Source organism: Teleopsis dalmanni, chromosome 1, assembly GCF_002237135.1.
Source record: "Teleopsis dalmanni isolate 2A chromosome 1, ASM223713v2, whole genome shotgun sequence".
NCBI lineage: Eukaryota > Metazoa > Arthropoda > Insecta > Diptera > Diopsidae > Teleopsis > Teleopsis dalmanni.
In genome coordinates this window covers 84,609-100,147 of record NC_051846.1, presented here as the reverse complement: position 1 = coordinate 100,147, position 15,539 = coordinate 84,609, and positions in this window count along the sequence as shown.

The following is a 15,539-nucleotide window of genomic DNA, read 5'->3' as shown; positions in this document are numbered from 1 at the left end:
CGCACTTCTATCTATTATTTTCCGCCTAAAAAGAGATGTTAATTAAAATTTAAAAGGTACAAGTAAAAACCGCACTACTCTTTTTAGTAATCTTATAAAGTTTAACTGCTTCCTTAATAAACTATCTCACATTCACTCCAATGACATTTAACCCACCAATCTAAGTGAGGTCCGTGATATAACGTAACGTTTACTTTTTTGTTTTATATAATACAATGTATAGTAAGAATAAAAATTGTAATATTATGTAATTACTGATAAGATTTTGAAACTTATTGCTAGTGTCATTGTAAGAGCAGATACAATAAATAAGTATAAGTATTTAAAAAATATATATATTAGAAGAAACATTTAGGTACGTGCAAAAGTTATACCTCTAGCAGAAAAATTATGTATGTATGGGATTATTTAGTTATACGAAAAGTATCCATAATTTTTTTCATATATTTTTGATAATACATTTCTTTTATTACTCTTTACGCACAACGAACTTAATATACAAGTTATTAGACTAACAAACTATACCACTGAGTCCAGATTACACCAAATCACAAAAACCGTTTATACATAAACTAAACGACAAATATGTTGTACATAAGAAAAGGCATCCAAAACCGTAGACGCTGGTAGAAAATGTTTTAAATCAACCCGTTGATCATCGCAGTGGCAATGGGTGCAACAATAACATGCTTAACACACAATTACAACAACGTGATATATACAATGAAAGATATCTTGGAAACTGCAATAAATGAAGAATAAATGAAAAATTTTGGGGTTAGTTCACATTTAGCAAATTAACAAATTTAATTAACGACAGATTACTGAAATTTCTTAGTAGACTAAAAAAATTATTAGACGCTAACAAGCAACTTAGGGTAGAAAATAGTAATAAATATACCGTTATCCATTAAATAAAGTAGAACTGAAAAATAATATAAATCAAAACCAAATAAATATATTTCATAAATATGTCAATATAATATAATATAGAATTTAACTCAGAAACTGAAATGAGTAATATTTTCACTATTTGGTTAATACAATTATATTAAGTAAGCTGAATATTACGTACTCCAAACAAATTAAGAAAAATAAAGCGAGTAGTTTTTTGTTGTTTTGTTGTAAAATTAATTTTTTTGAATGGATTGGGATGTGGCATATCTGCATATTAATGTGTAAAAAAAGTTGTTGGTGAGTGGTAATATAAAAATATGCGTAACAAGTTATCGGATATTTGTCATCGGTACATGCCAAGTGCAACTTTGCATTGGTCCATTGAAGTGATGATAAAACGTAGTAGAAACAAGTTCACTTCATTTGTTTTGTGCAAATGAAATTCTCGACTTGCGTTGCAGTTTCGCTATACCCAATTGCATTATCAAATGAAAATAACTAAAGATTATGTAAACAATAATCTTTATATAAAAACAAGGTCGGCGAAAATCCTCGTTGTAAACCCTCCCCGTGGGTGCTAACCGGGCAATGGGCATCATCCATTTTTTGGCAATTCGGATGTTATAGCTGAGGAACATGACGCGGCTTGTCAAGGACTGTGATGTGTCTAGCTAAGATGAAGGAAGAGTCTCATGTGTAGTGGTCGTGGTATCAACAGGGTCAGTGTAGGTGAGCCCCTTCCCTAGTCATAACTTTGAGGTGTCTGGCAGTAGACAAAAAATGCAAAATGGTGGGTTTTTCCATAAAAAACCAAATGAAGTTGAAGAATGAAGAAAATCGGGCTGAGATATCAGCCCAAACGTTGGTGGGAGGCGCAGTTGCTACCACCGGCGGGCGCGGTGATTTTATAAGCCGCGTCGCCAGTGACTGCACCTCTGCTGGGATCGGAGCAGGTTCCAGTAGTTGTACTACTACTGCCAAACAACAGCGCAGTGATGCCAAAGTTCCTGTAGACTTGGGTCACAAAGGCGCAATTTCAAAAAATAAAAATACAATGCAACGCAGTGATGCCATAGTCCCTGTAGACTCGGATCACGAGAGCGTTGCTAGCGTCAACACAATTGAGGAGGAAGCTCTTCTTCGTTCTCCGGGGTAAGCTGCTAAGGCCATTCGTAGGCCTAGGGCTGAACCAAATAAGGAGGGGTTGAAAGCCAAATCAGATATAAGGCTGCGATAAAACTCTGCGCTCGCCTCGGAGACCGGAATGATCTGTCGAAGGAGGAGAAAGACAGGCTAGTCTGGGCAAAAGAGGAGATAGAGAAAGGTCGAGCCTTTTTCGCAGGTAAAAGATGGTGTGAACAATCGGATTCCAAATTTGCAAATCGAATCGAGGAAGATATGGCATGTAAAAGGCAGCGCTCAACGGAAAGCGAAGGTCCTTCTGGAAAGAGACAAAAGTGTAAAGATGAGGCTGCCCCTCAACATAAAACTGCTACGAAAAGGACGAAAGCCGATACTACTAAAAGGCCGGAAGCGTCCACATCTAAAGCAGCGACAGCAACAAAAAAGACGAAAGCCAATGATCCAAAAGAACAGGAAGCGTCTACATCTAAACTAACAATGGCGGAGATAGTGGCCAAGCGACGCTTGATTGTGGCACTTATCGACCGCAGTGATCCACAGGGTCAAATGGTAGAAACTAGGTGGAAAATAGTGGAAATGAAGCTATTAGATGCTATGTTCGCCAAAATGAGCGCGTAACCAGAAGCTCCAATGCCATCATTTGACGGGGCCGGCTGATTCAACGGAGTGAAATTACTGAAGTGTAAAGACGACTCTACCCTGAACTGGTTAAGAGAGGCAGTTAAAACGCTCCAAGGCCTATGGGAAGGGGCATCTTTGGAGGTAGCGGACAGGAAAGATATCCCGTCTTTGCCCAAAGCGAAGGTTCTTATACCTCGAGTGGTGAAGCCAGAGGATGCTCTTCGTCTCTTACAACGACAGAATCCGGATGTGCCAACAAGCGATTGGAAGGTGTTAAAGGTCCTCAAGCCAGCTAAAGAAGGCGAGGGACAAAACTACATCCTATTAATCAACAAAATGGCCGAGGACATTCTGTATTCACGATACGGGAAGATGTCGTGGGGAGTAGGGAGCGTGTGCCTTCGCCTCAAAAAACGACACCCAACCGATAGGAATTCTAATACACTCGCTGCGGAGGAAATCGAAGAGGATCTCGGTATTGAAGAAATCCTAAGCTCGTCCCTCAATCTTCGCGAAGGAGAGGAACCGGGTGTGATGAGTGTTGAAACCAACCCCGGGGAAGAATCGGAAGTTCATGCTAAAGATTCTACAAATAAACCTCCATCGAAGTAAAATTGCCTCAGCTGAGCTCCTCCTTAATCTAGAAGAGGGCGGCTACGATGTGGCTTTAATTCAGGAACCATGGCTGGCCTCGGGCAACCTGGTCTCTGGGTTAAACTCACGAAATTATAACACATTCATTCCACATGGGGTAACAAGGGTAAGAACTGTTATACTAGTAAAGAAAGGTATTAATTCTTATATTGTAAACTCTCTCTCTACAGAAGATCTAACGGTAGTGGCGGTTGACGGCGATAGGAACATACTTCTCGCGTCTTGCCACATGCCACATGAGGAAGAAATACCATCAGAAGAACTCCAAAGGCTGGTAGATTTAGCTGGCGAAGGAGAGCAAAGTCTGATAATCGGTACTGACGCCAACGCACATCATACGCTTTGGGGAAGCACTGACATCAATGACAGAGGTGAGTCTCTTTTTAATTACATAATACAAAGTAGGCTTAGTGTAGCTAACAGAGGGGAGGAACCGACCTATGTTGGACCGACCTCCAGAAACGTTCTAGATATAACACTCTTCACGGAAGATAATGTACAGGTGACAGAATGGAAGGTTCTTAACGAACCATCATTTTCAGATCACAAATATATTAGTTTCCAAATAGATTTTCAGTATCTTAAAAGCAGAAAAGTTGTAAGAAATCCCAAACAAACGAATTGGGACCTCTATATAAAAATTCTGAAACAGAGACTGAAAAAAAATTACGACAATTGATTCTTACGTGGATCTGGAAGCTAGGCTTGACCAACTTACCAGAGCCCTAACTATAGCTTACCATATTGCGTGCCCGCCAATGCGAACTAAACGTAGATCTCAACCTCCTTGGTGGAATAAGGAATTGGGATCAAAAAGACGCTACGTTCGCGAAATCTTCAAGCTGGCTCAGCTAGCAGAAAGTGAAGTTATCTGGGAAGAGTACAGAGATATTCTTAAGCAATACAAAAAAGACATTCGAAATGCGAAAAGAAACTCCTGGAAGGATTTTTGCGCAGGTATAGAAAAGACGGTGGAGGTAGCTAGGCTTAGAAAACTACTATCCAAACACCCAACTATGCCTAACCTTGTCAGGAAGGAAAACGGCGAATGGACAAAAACTAACACTGAATCACTTGTAGATCTTACTAACACTCACTTTCCTGGCTGTGCAATTGTGAGCAATACCGAACCGGTCAGGAATATAGTAGGCTCCGCAGGAAAAAATATTGTTACTCACGTGAGGCTGAAATGGGCAATCAAATCATTCGCTTCATACAAATCTCCTGGACTTGATGGTATTTATCCAGCTATGATACAAAAGGCTTCGGACCTAATAAAAACATGGCTGATAAATATCTTTAGAGGATGCCTGAAGCATAATTACGTACCTGTAAACTGGCGAGTGGCAAGAGTCATTTTTATTCCAAAAGCAGGAAAAAATGGTCACCTCTACTCTAGAGATTATAGGCCAATTAGTTTTACCTCTTTTATTCTCAAAATTTTTGAAAAAATACTAGCAGCACATATAGGAGACCAATTAGCTCCTGAAGTTCTGTCAAGAGCACAACACGCTTATACTAAGGGCAGATTCACGGAGACTGCTCTCCATACACTTGTCTCTAATATTGAAAAGGCCTTAGAATACAAAGAATACGCTCTAGGAGTTTTTCTGGATATTGTGGGTGCTTTCAATAATGTATCAACGCAAGCTATTTTAAATAGCTTAGATGATGTTGGTATAGACTCAGCCACATATCAATGGATTGCAAGCCTTTTAAGCTGCAGACAGATAAGGGCAGAATGGAACGATACAACTCTAGCTAGGGAAACATGTAGAGGAACCCCGCAGGGAGGCGTTCTCTCACCCCTTCTCTGGTTACTGGTAATCAATAAAATTCTTAAACAATTTGATGGTGAAGCTCCGAAACTAATTGCATATGCGGACGACATCGCAGTAGTTATAACAGGGAGATGCCTATCTACTCTAAGTGCGTTAATGAGCGACGCTCTCAAATCAATTTACAACTGGGCGACCGACGCTGGCTTAAGCGTAAACGCAGAAAAAACTGACACAATACTTTTCACAAGAAAGTATAAGGTCACAGCATGGACGCCACCTAACTTGAACGGAACTCTTTTGCCACTGAAAACTCAAACGAAATACCTTGGAGTAATTGTGGATAGCAAACTGGCGTGGAAGTCTAATGTAGAAGAACGGGTAAAGAAGGCAACAAATGCTTTATACGCATGTAAAAGGATGCTGGGAAGTACATGGGGTCTCTCACCCGGTCTTATGTACTGGTGCTACACGGCTATAGTTAGACCTATATTACTTTACGGTATATTAGTTTGGTGGACAGTTGTGAAAAAGAAAACATATATAAAACCCCTGAAAAAGGTCCAAAGACACGCGGCGATGTGCATCACCGGTGCAATAAGAACAACTCCGACGGCAGCTCTAGAAGCTATACTAAACTTACCCCCAATTGATATCTTTGCCGAGAATATGGCGGCAAAAACAGCCGAACGGCTACGCATCACTGGGCAACTTACTCGAAGATCTTTCGGGCATAACGTTGTAAATCAGAACGTCACTCTTGATTCGGATTATATGATTCCGATCATGTACACCGGAGCAACAATAAAAACTGTGATCGAAAACGAAGGATGGAAAAAAGGCATGGTGCCAAAATGCAACACCATAAATGTTTTCACAGACGGTTCAAAGATGGAAGTGGGAGTAGGAGCTGGCATATATTGTGCGGAATTGAGCATAAGAATGCCGTTTAAACTTCCCAACTACTGCAGTGTATTCCAAGCAGAAGTGTTTGCTGTTAAGAAAGCGGCGGAGCTTGTGTGTAGGGATAAAACGAGAAACTACTGCATAAATTTCTATGTGGATAGCCAAGCAGCCATTAAGGCGATCAAATCTTACTGGTCATCATCCAAAAATGTTCTAGAATGCAAGGAAGCTATAGCAAGACTAGCCTGCAACCGCAGACTTTGTATGTACTGGATTCCTGGTCATAAAGGCATAGAGGGAAATGAGACAGTTGATGCTATTGCTAAAAATGGCGCAAAACTTTCAGAGGAACAAACGAGCGAAGTACTTAGATCTCTGAAACAAATACATAAACTTCTGGAGGAGCACATGATAAGGAGAGCAAAGGTAAGGTGGCGGAACTTAACCACCTGTAGAACTGCTAGAATTATGTGTAGACACATATACGAAGAAAAATACACCAAGAATGTTATATCGTTTAACCGAAGGAACTGTAGAACATTAATTGGTGTGTTGACAGGTCACTGTTTGGTTGCATCACATGCCCGAAAACTAAACCTAATTCACAACGATGCTTGCAGGAAATGCAATGAGCCGGATTCAAAGGAAACTCTAGAGCATCTGATGTGTAATTGCCCGGCTCTCTCGAGAACTCGACAAAAATACTTGGGAGCTTTCAGTTTTGCAGGACTGGAGTACATACCTGAGGTTTCTGTTGGAATCTTAATAAATTTTGCTAATGAAACGCGCATCTTAAGTGATGCTTACAATCGCTAAAACAAGACTCTGATCTGGTATCGCAATGGACCTTAGTGGTCTACGCGTGGCCTTTATGGCCTGCCAGCATAATCTAATCTAATCTATGTAAACAATTATAGTGCATTACGGTAGGTTTGAGATAATCATTATTTTTTATAAATTTCGACTTAACTTATATGGCGTTTACATTGGCCGAAAATGGCTCATTTTGAATGAGCCATTTGAAAGTGTTTACATTCATTGTAATTCGTTTGTTCTCATTTCAAACAGCTGATTTTTCAACTTGCTTGTTGATTTGATCTTTGGCCTGTGCCAAAAAAATATTGCATGAAGGTTAAATATGCTTTCAAACCTTACAATATAAACTTAAAACATATTTTTTAACTTCGATTAATTACCTTTTGGGAAGTAGAAGTTCTAAAAAGAGGTGCCTCGTTTTCAAGAAAATGCAACCACCAAACATTTGTTTACCTTTTTTTGTAAATATGTCAAAAACAGCTTTCTCAAACTGTCAAAATGCCATGAAAAGCTTTTATTTAGGGTATGTTTAATGGATTCCTTTGCATTTGGAACACATGTGGAATGCATTCGAACGTCTTTCATACAGAATGTGAGAAAATTGCTCATTTTCGCGCTTGAAATTTTATATGCAAGAATGAGCCATTCGCTACTCATTTTCGATTTTTGACCAAAATGAGCCATTTTCGGCCAATGTAAACGCCATATTAGACTAAATAGTTAATTGGAGTTTTCTAAGTTGTCTGGGTTCTGTAAAAATTTCGCGAGCATTAAAAGCACTAAGCTGCGGAATGAATTTTTAATGATTACAAATACACATTCACTATAGTATTTGATACTAACGCACAAACAAGTTTATGTAAATTAAATGAAATTAAATTGCTTAAAAGATACTCGCTGTGATGCCGCTGCTATTGTAAAAATTGAATTTGATAAACTTCAATGGATAGAACTATATAAAAAAACTTCACTGTCCTGATCGGTTGAGTTTATTTACAAACAGTTGTACACACTGCCATTAACAAGCTTCGTATGCTACTAAGTTATGAATTAAATTATATTCGTTTGAATTGTACTTCCGATAAAGGTGGCTATATTTATACGAGCATAGTCACCTTGATTGTAATTTTTATAATAAAGTCGAACCAGCTTTTGTGCGGTGGATAGGGCCCACACAAAAAATACCGCATAAAAAAATCCTTCAAAACTTCAGCCATAGCTATAACAAATGATTTTCAAAACAAAATGAAAAATAATTTTTATGTGCTGAATAGGCGCAGCATAAAAAAAGTTACACATAAAAAATAACTCGAAACCTTATTATTCTAATTTAAGAAAACCAACATGCGGATTTTTTTGAAAATTTAATTTATATTTATTATTTTTACACACACAAAATTGTTCGACCATTATTCTACGTAATCTGACATATTGCTTCCCCATGACCAGTTTTCTCGAAAAAACAAGTGACCATATGATGAATCATCCTGAAACACCCACACAGTCCATTAATATTTACGGCTCATAAGCATATATCCATGATTCGTCACCTGTTACAATCTTATACTTATATATCTTTTTTAAAGCACCGTCATTGTACTTCTTGATGTTTGATCCAACGAGAAAAAAACGTTTCTCACTGCTACATACAATACTTTATATATATTGATGGATCTAATGCCTAGAGTTCCCTCAATCTCACAGAATCTAGTATGTTGATTATGCATTATCAATTTTTGCACAACATCAATGCTTACTGGCATAACCTTAATGAATTTCGTCGGTGAGCAAACTGCAAACACGATTAAAATCATTGCATCAGCTTTTCACAGTGTCAAAGAATGGAGCTATTCCATTTCTTCGCAAACACTTGATTTATAAATCACTGTAAATAACACAAATAACGCTCCTTTGACAAAAAGTCTAAATTAGGTTATGTTTAATAATTTCTAACTTTCGTACGGATATGGCTCAAATATAAATAGCGACCCTCGTATATTGTTTATTTCTTAAGATAGAAATGTGCCTTTTAATTAATGAGCCGTTAAAAATAGTTAATGACCTCCTCAGTAAACGGTTGCTTGAATACCTGCGCATAATTTCAAATGATTAGTTTTGCACAAAATACCATAACATATACACAGTTAATAACTTAATAGCTTAATAGTTTTTTAACTTCAAAGTTGGGCTTACAGCTAAAAGTAATACGAGTATGAGTTACTCTTTGCGTAGAAAGTGGTAAAATTATTCAATCGTACAGCTATTCATAACGATCCAGAAAAAGCAATTAAAACAAAGACACAAAGGCAAACACTCAGAAAGTAAACCTGTTCGCTGATTATTTCAATGAAATTTTTTCACCATGCGGGGGATCTGATGATATAGAAACTACTTCAAAGTGGATAGAATGTGAAAGCGACATTCCACCTTTTACTCTATTACAGATATATAACTACATACGTGATATGAAAGAAATGTCCAGAAATGAACTTCAATGCATACTGATGTACTGAGGTGTGCTTAAGGTTAAGGTTATTTCCAAACCTGGCAAACCACCACTTTAATTATCATCATGTATAGGTACCAATATCACTATTTCTAATGCTATTCAAAAAAATTGTTTTAAGTAAAACTATTACAATCCCCTTTGTTAAAAATTCGTGACAATAATAATACAATCGCTTTCCACCAATTTGGATTTTGCAAAAAATGTTCAAAAGTTCACCTGTTTAGTTATTGAACAGTTTATGAAAACACTAAAATCTCAAGTTTAGATGACTAGCTATCCAATTTATATCAACATTTCACTGTATTATCGGCACAAATTATTATTCCCCTGAATTTATCTGAAATTAGCTAAACTCACACAACCCATATTAAAAAATTAAGTATTTATAAAAAACTGATGCAAAAATACGCCGAACAATTTATGCGATTTACGATGAGGATACTGTGAGTAACCGCAGGACGTGACTCAATTTTTAGGCACCATACAAATTCACTGCTGAAATGTAACGAAATCGAACCAATTGTGAACGACTTTTAACACACTATGAAAAATGCATTAAATACGATATTATCCAAAACGATATTATCCAAAAAAACCTGCTAATCCTCCACAAACGACTTCAAACTCTGGATGGACGATAACAAATTTTGTACCGAGTATTTGATGGGATTGGAAAAGAATTATCTATTACAAGCTGCTGGAGCCTGGTACAACGGTTAATCCATTCCTTCACTGCCCACAACTCAACCTCTTAAACAAAATAATCAGGAAAAGCGACCAGAATTGACCAATAGAATAAGAGTCATGCTATATCATGACAACACCAGGTCATATACATGAACAAATCGATGAACTCATTTGGAAGTTTTGATGCATTTATTGTCTAGCCCGAACTTTGCACCATATATCTGCCATATGTTAAGATCTCTGCAAAACATTCATAATCGAATTAACATGTCCAAGTTTTTTGCTAATAAACCACTAAAAAATCTATATCAATGGACTTATGAAGCTACCCGAAAAATGGCAATAGGTCATAAGTTTTCTTCAATAGAGAAAATATTTCTTCAAAAATGTGCCAAAAAAACACCAGATACTTTTTATAATTTCAGTGTTAATAAATATAACAAATTCAAATATTTTCAGAATCTATGATATTTGAACTATATTTATTAATATAAATACAGAAAATGTTGTGTATACAAATTGATATCTAAATAAGTAATTGAAATGCTTCGTATATAATTGAGGTATCTGAAAAAATATTTATAGTAAAAGAAGCTGTGTTTTTTTTAGTTCAAATTAGGTACAAAACATAACTCACTCTTAAAATTGGGTTGTTTCTTTGTATATATTCATTAATCAAGTTTTCATATGCATAAAGACACAAATAAATGATATCTGATAAAACATTTTCTATGTCATTAAAATATACATAGGTACACTCTAATACATGTGTACATAAATACTTTAATTCTGTAATGAAAAACATGCGAGTATTAAATCGTTAAAATACATCATATTATATTAGAGTAGTAAAAAAAAAAATAGTTTTATAATTTCGAAATATATTAACTAATCTGGTTTACATATGTACATATGAAAAATCGTAGATTAATGAAGTTGTTTACACTGTTAACATTGTTAATATATGCGTTAACATTCAAACGAAGACAATTGCCAAGTTAATTATACATCCACCCCTATAGTTTGTTGGTCAGTATTTTCCTTGTGCGTTTGTATCTTTGTACATATGCTTTTGAAATTTGCATTGTGGAGTTTTTGTATTTATGTATTAATTTGTTTACATTTCTTTGTTTTCAATCGTATATCAACTAATTGATATTGGAAGATTTAGACGCATACCGCAACGTTACTTGTTCATTTTTGTCATTTATCTAAGTTATAGATCAATTCAACTGATGTCTTAAAGCATCTTGTTGTTTAATAAAATTTAAAAGTTATTTTATGTCAGACGAAGCAACGCAACGTAACATATATAACATACATAAGTGTCACTCTTTTGATAACAATACAAATTTACAAAGCATATGAAGTTAACCATGTCAAAATTATTTCTATCAATATGTTTCTTCTGGATTATTATGAATATTCTCAATATATCGAAAACCAAGTACAAAGCCGTGAAATTGGAATTGTCTCGAAAATTAAGTTAGATGGATATACGAAGGAATAGATAAAAGTGCTTTTAACAGAATTTTTTGATATATAGTTGAAAAATTGCGACGCTTAGACCTGATTAAATTAATTTATTCTGATTACATAGAAATTAAATTTACAAAATATCTGACATGAAAATGTCTCCAAAAACGTAAAGAATAAACAAACAGTTTCAAATGAATTGAAAAATATGAAATATCTTAAATTTGTTTTAATTTACTTTAATTTTAATTTACTTTCTCTAAAAGCGCTGTTCTTACAATCTACTGATGTTGTAGAATTGGTTAAGTTTTAGAAATATGTAATCAATATTATAGAAACTGTTGTACGAAAACTTGTAATGAACCCAATTTTTTCCTAGCCGGGGTAGTTCTCAGCCTAGTCCAAGGTCTTACAAGAAAATTTCTATTCGCGGGGACCCAGCGTTCAACTAATGTTGTTTCTACCGTTGAAGTAAGATGCCGTACAACAAAGTAATTATTTTCGAATTCAAGCTTTTTTTTTCTTTATTGAACAATTTATAATATATGTATAACAATCAATGTATTTTAAATAAAAAAACAATTTATCAAATAATATCTTTACAATTACTCGTAGATAATAATAAGCAAATAATATTTAACTGATTTCAATTTTTATTGAACAATTTGTAATATATGTATAACCATAAATGTATTTTAAATAAAAAACAATTTATCAAATAATGTCTTTACAATTACTCGTAGATAATAATAAGCAAATAATATTTAACTGATTTCAATTTTTTAAAAAAAAATAATATTAATTAATCATATTTTAAGTTTAACGTTTTATAAATGCATTTTTGTGTTCACTTAAATACAACAAAATTTATAAAAAAACTCATAAAATGTTTTTAAATAAAAATATAAGGGAAGAAGAATTTCTATTAAGCGTAGTCGTGTGAAGATTACTTTAGTATTTCAGTTAGAATTTTATGTAATATTTTTACATTCCTTAAATGTGGATTAAGTAATTAAATTTTTAATGTTACATTTTATAATTAATTAAGATTATGTTTGCATATAACAAACATTATTTCCTATGCGCTTATCGTCCGATTTAAATAAAATAGCTTATAAATTTACGCTTATACATTGAAGTTACTTACGCGAAAATCCGCACTGTATTTTATACATATATAAGTCTTACCCTCTCTGGTACATCAGGGCTGCTTACAATGTCCAGCGATGATTATCAGGAAACACCAATCAATTTGAACTTTGCCACGTATCGGAGACAAAGAGACACCCAAGCCGCGCCACGTCTTTTGCTTGAGGTGTCAACACGTTTATACGTTCGAACGAGCACCAGTACAAAATCTTTTAATTGACCACTGTTAAAGCCGTCAATTATTTCTTTTATACTGTGGCTATTAACACTATTATCCCGTTTCGCGCCGTCTCGACAAACTATTTCAAATTTTTTTTTTGTTTCTTTATATATTATAAAAAAAAAATTACACAATTTTAAGAATTTTATTTCCACTGGTTAAATTAATATTAAAGTAGTTTTAATTGTTATATAAAAAATGCAAAGAAAACTTTTTTATTCATTTAAAGAATTTTATTTCCACTGGTTAAATTAATATTAAAGTAGTTTTAATTGTTATATAAAAAATGCAAAGAAAACTTTTTTTATTTATTTTAAAAAAAAACTAAGTAATTAACACCACCGGTACGATGCGTTGCGTTCAACATAACCACGAGCCAAAAGAGACAGAAACTCCTCCGCTTGCGCCTTTTATTCTCCTTTTTTCTAACTGCGTCGAGCGGACTTTTTTGCTAGCCGTTGTTCGGTCAATACCCTTAACATTTCCCCTCATCAGGTATTCTGTTGGTTTCTTTTCAGGCTTCTGAAAGCTTTAAACTGCACTCACAGCTTTTTTCCCTTTTATTATCCGCTGCAACATTTGTACGATCAACCGAAATGCACAAAACAAATTAAAAAATGACATTATTCATTTTTTTCTATTTTTGTTTTGATCATGCTTTGTTTTTTTTGCCTTTTAATACAATGTGTTTCATGCGGTTCGCGAAAAGTAATAATTTAAATTTATTTTAATTAATATTGTTCGAATTATATTAATTAAAATAAATATTCATAAGGGTATTTCAAGGTATGTAAAGCATTCTTTTGATATGTTAGCTTACACAACATCAAATTTTATTTCATTATAGGTAACTTTGACGTCATCATTTTTAAATATGTGTGAAGTGCGTATTGTGGCAAGACTAAAATTTATTCAAAAAAATTTAGTCGTCACAAACTATGTAATCGATTTCATCCATTTTTATTCTATTCAAAATCAAAATTTTTATTTACTTTTAAAAATAATTTGTAAAAACCGGCGGTCTTCTATGGCATAAAAGACAGAATCACTAATGTAAAAATTGCCTTCAAGCGGTATATATAAATTTTCATATATAATTAAAATTTTTTAATCAATACCTTTCCTTAGGGTCATTGCTAATTGCTGGGGTATCATCAGCCTCGACCGAGTCGTCCCAATAAATTTATAATTGCCAAAATATTCAAGGACGTTATTTAATTTACTCTATTTATATACAACCGATCATATTGAAATAAATTTGATTTGAATATTTCTTTATCTCGAAATATTCTTTTGTTTACTATGCCAATGAGTATTTATTATATAGATTGCGCCTCAGGAACAAATTAGCTGATCACACTGCGGGTCTACTAGTAGATCTTTTTTAGGCTCAATTTTTCACGCAAATTCTCATTAGTGAGAAAATATGAACCAAAGAAAATATAAACACACATATGATAATAACATAAGTATAATTTCAAATGCCGTAATAACTTTACAATTGAAAAACTTCTAGTAAAAATAGACAAGAACTTTTTATTTTTGCATATTTGGGTATGTTATTGTTAAACTAAAAAACTTAATTAATGATAATTAATTAATTTTTTATTTATTAATTTATTATGTAATACTATTAATTGGAGTATTTTCTATTTTTTTAATCGAAAAAATTTATTATCTATTTTATTAAGTTTAGAATTTATTGTTTTAAGAATTTATTTTTTTATATATAATTATATAAATAGATCTTATTATAATAATTATTTTATAATAATATATTCAACTTTTAAAGTTTGCAAAGGGACATAAGGTATTTCTATCTCAGTGTTAATAATTCATAATATAGGATAGGATAGGAATAAATGAAGGGTACTAGATCCCGACGGAGTAGAGCACTGCGACCAAATTGATCTTTTGTGCTGCAATTGACCCTAACCGAACAGAAGACATTTCGCCTTCCAGAATGTCGTCCACTGAGGACCTCCTAATATCAGAAGGGGAGAGCAGCTGTCCTTCCAGTGAATTCCTCCTGGCCCAGATCAAGGCTGGGCACTCACAGAGAATGTGACTGGAAGTCTCGTCTGCTTCTTAGCAGAGTCGACACTCCATCTCTTTGGAAAGACCTATTTTATTAAGGTGATAACGCAGTCCGTGGTGACCCGTTAAATATCCCACCAGCAATCTGAACTCTGTTCTGCAGAAGAGGGATACCTTACCATAACTGTGGGGGTAAACCAGTTGTTTAGCCTGACGGTTCCCTTGACTGTCGCATCAATAGCGACTTCTCTCGGCTGAAATCCATTTGTCAATTAGTTGCAGATAAACTAAATCCACAATAAGGTTCCGATCCACAGATTTGAGTGGTAGATCCTGCCCTCGCAAGACTGTCGGCAGACTCATTACTATTTATACCAGTGTGACCAGGCACCCAGCAAAGCGTCACTTTGTTTTTGTTTGTCTGCCACAACGTATCAGTCTAATAGAAGCTTTGAGAAGAACTTCCTGGAGGACAATGCATTGACTGCTGCTTGACTATCTGAGTAAATTCTGATTCGGGCGCCTTGCAACCCATTATTTATGTTGATATTAGCGCAGACCTCGATGGCATGAACCCAGTGCAAGCGAGATTCTGGTGTTGGGACCAAATATTCCAGCACCAACTCCTTCATTGATTTTTCAACCA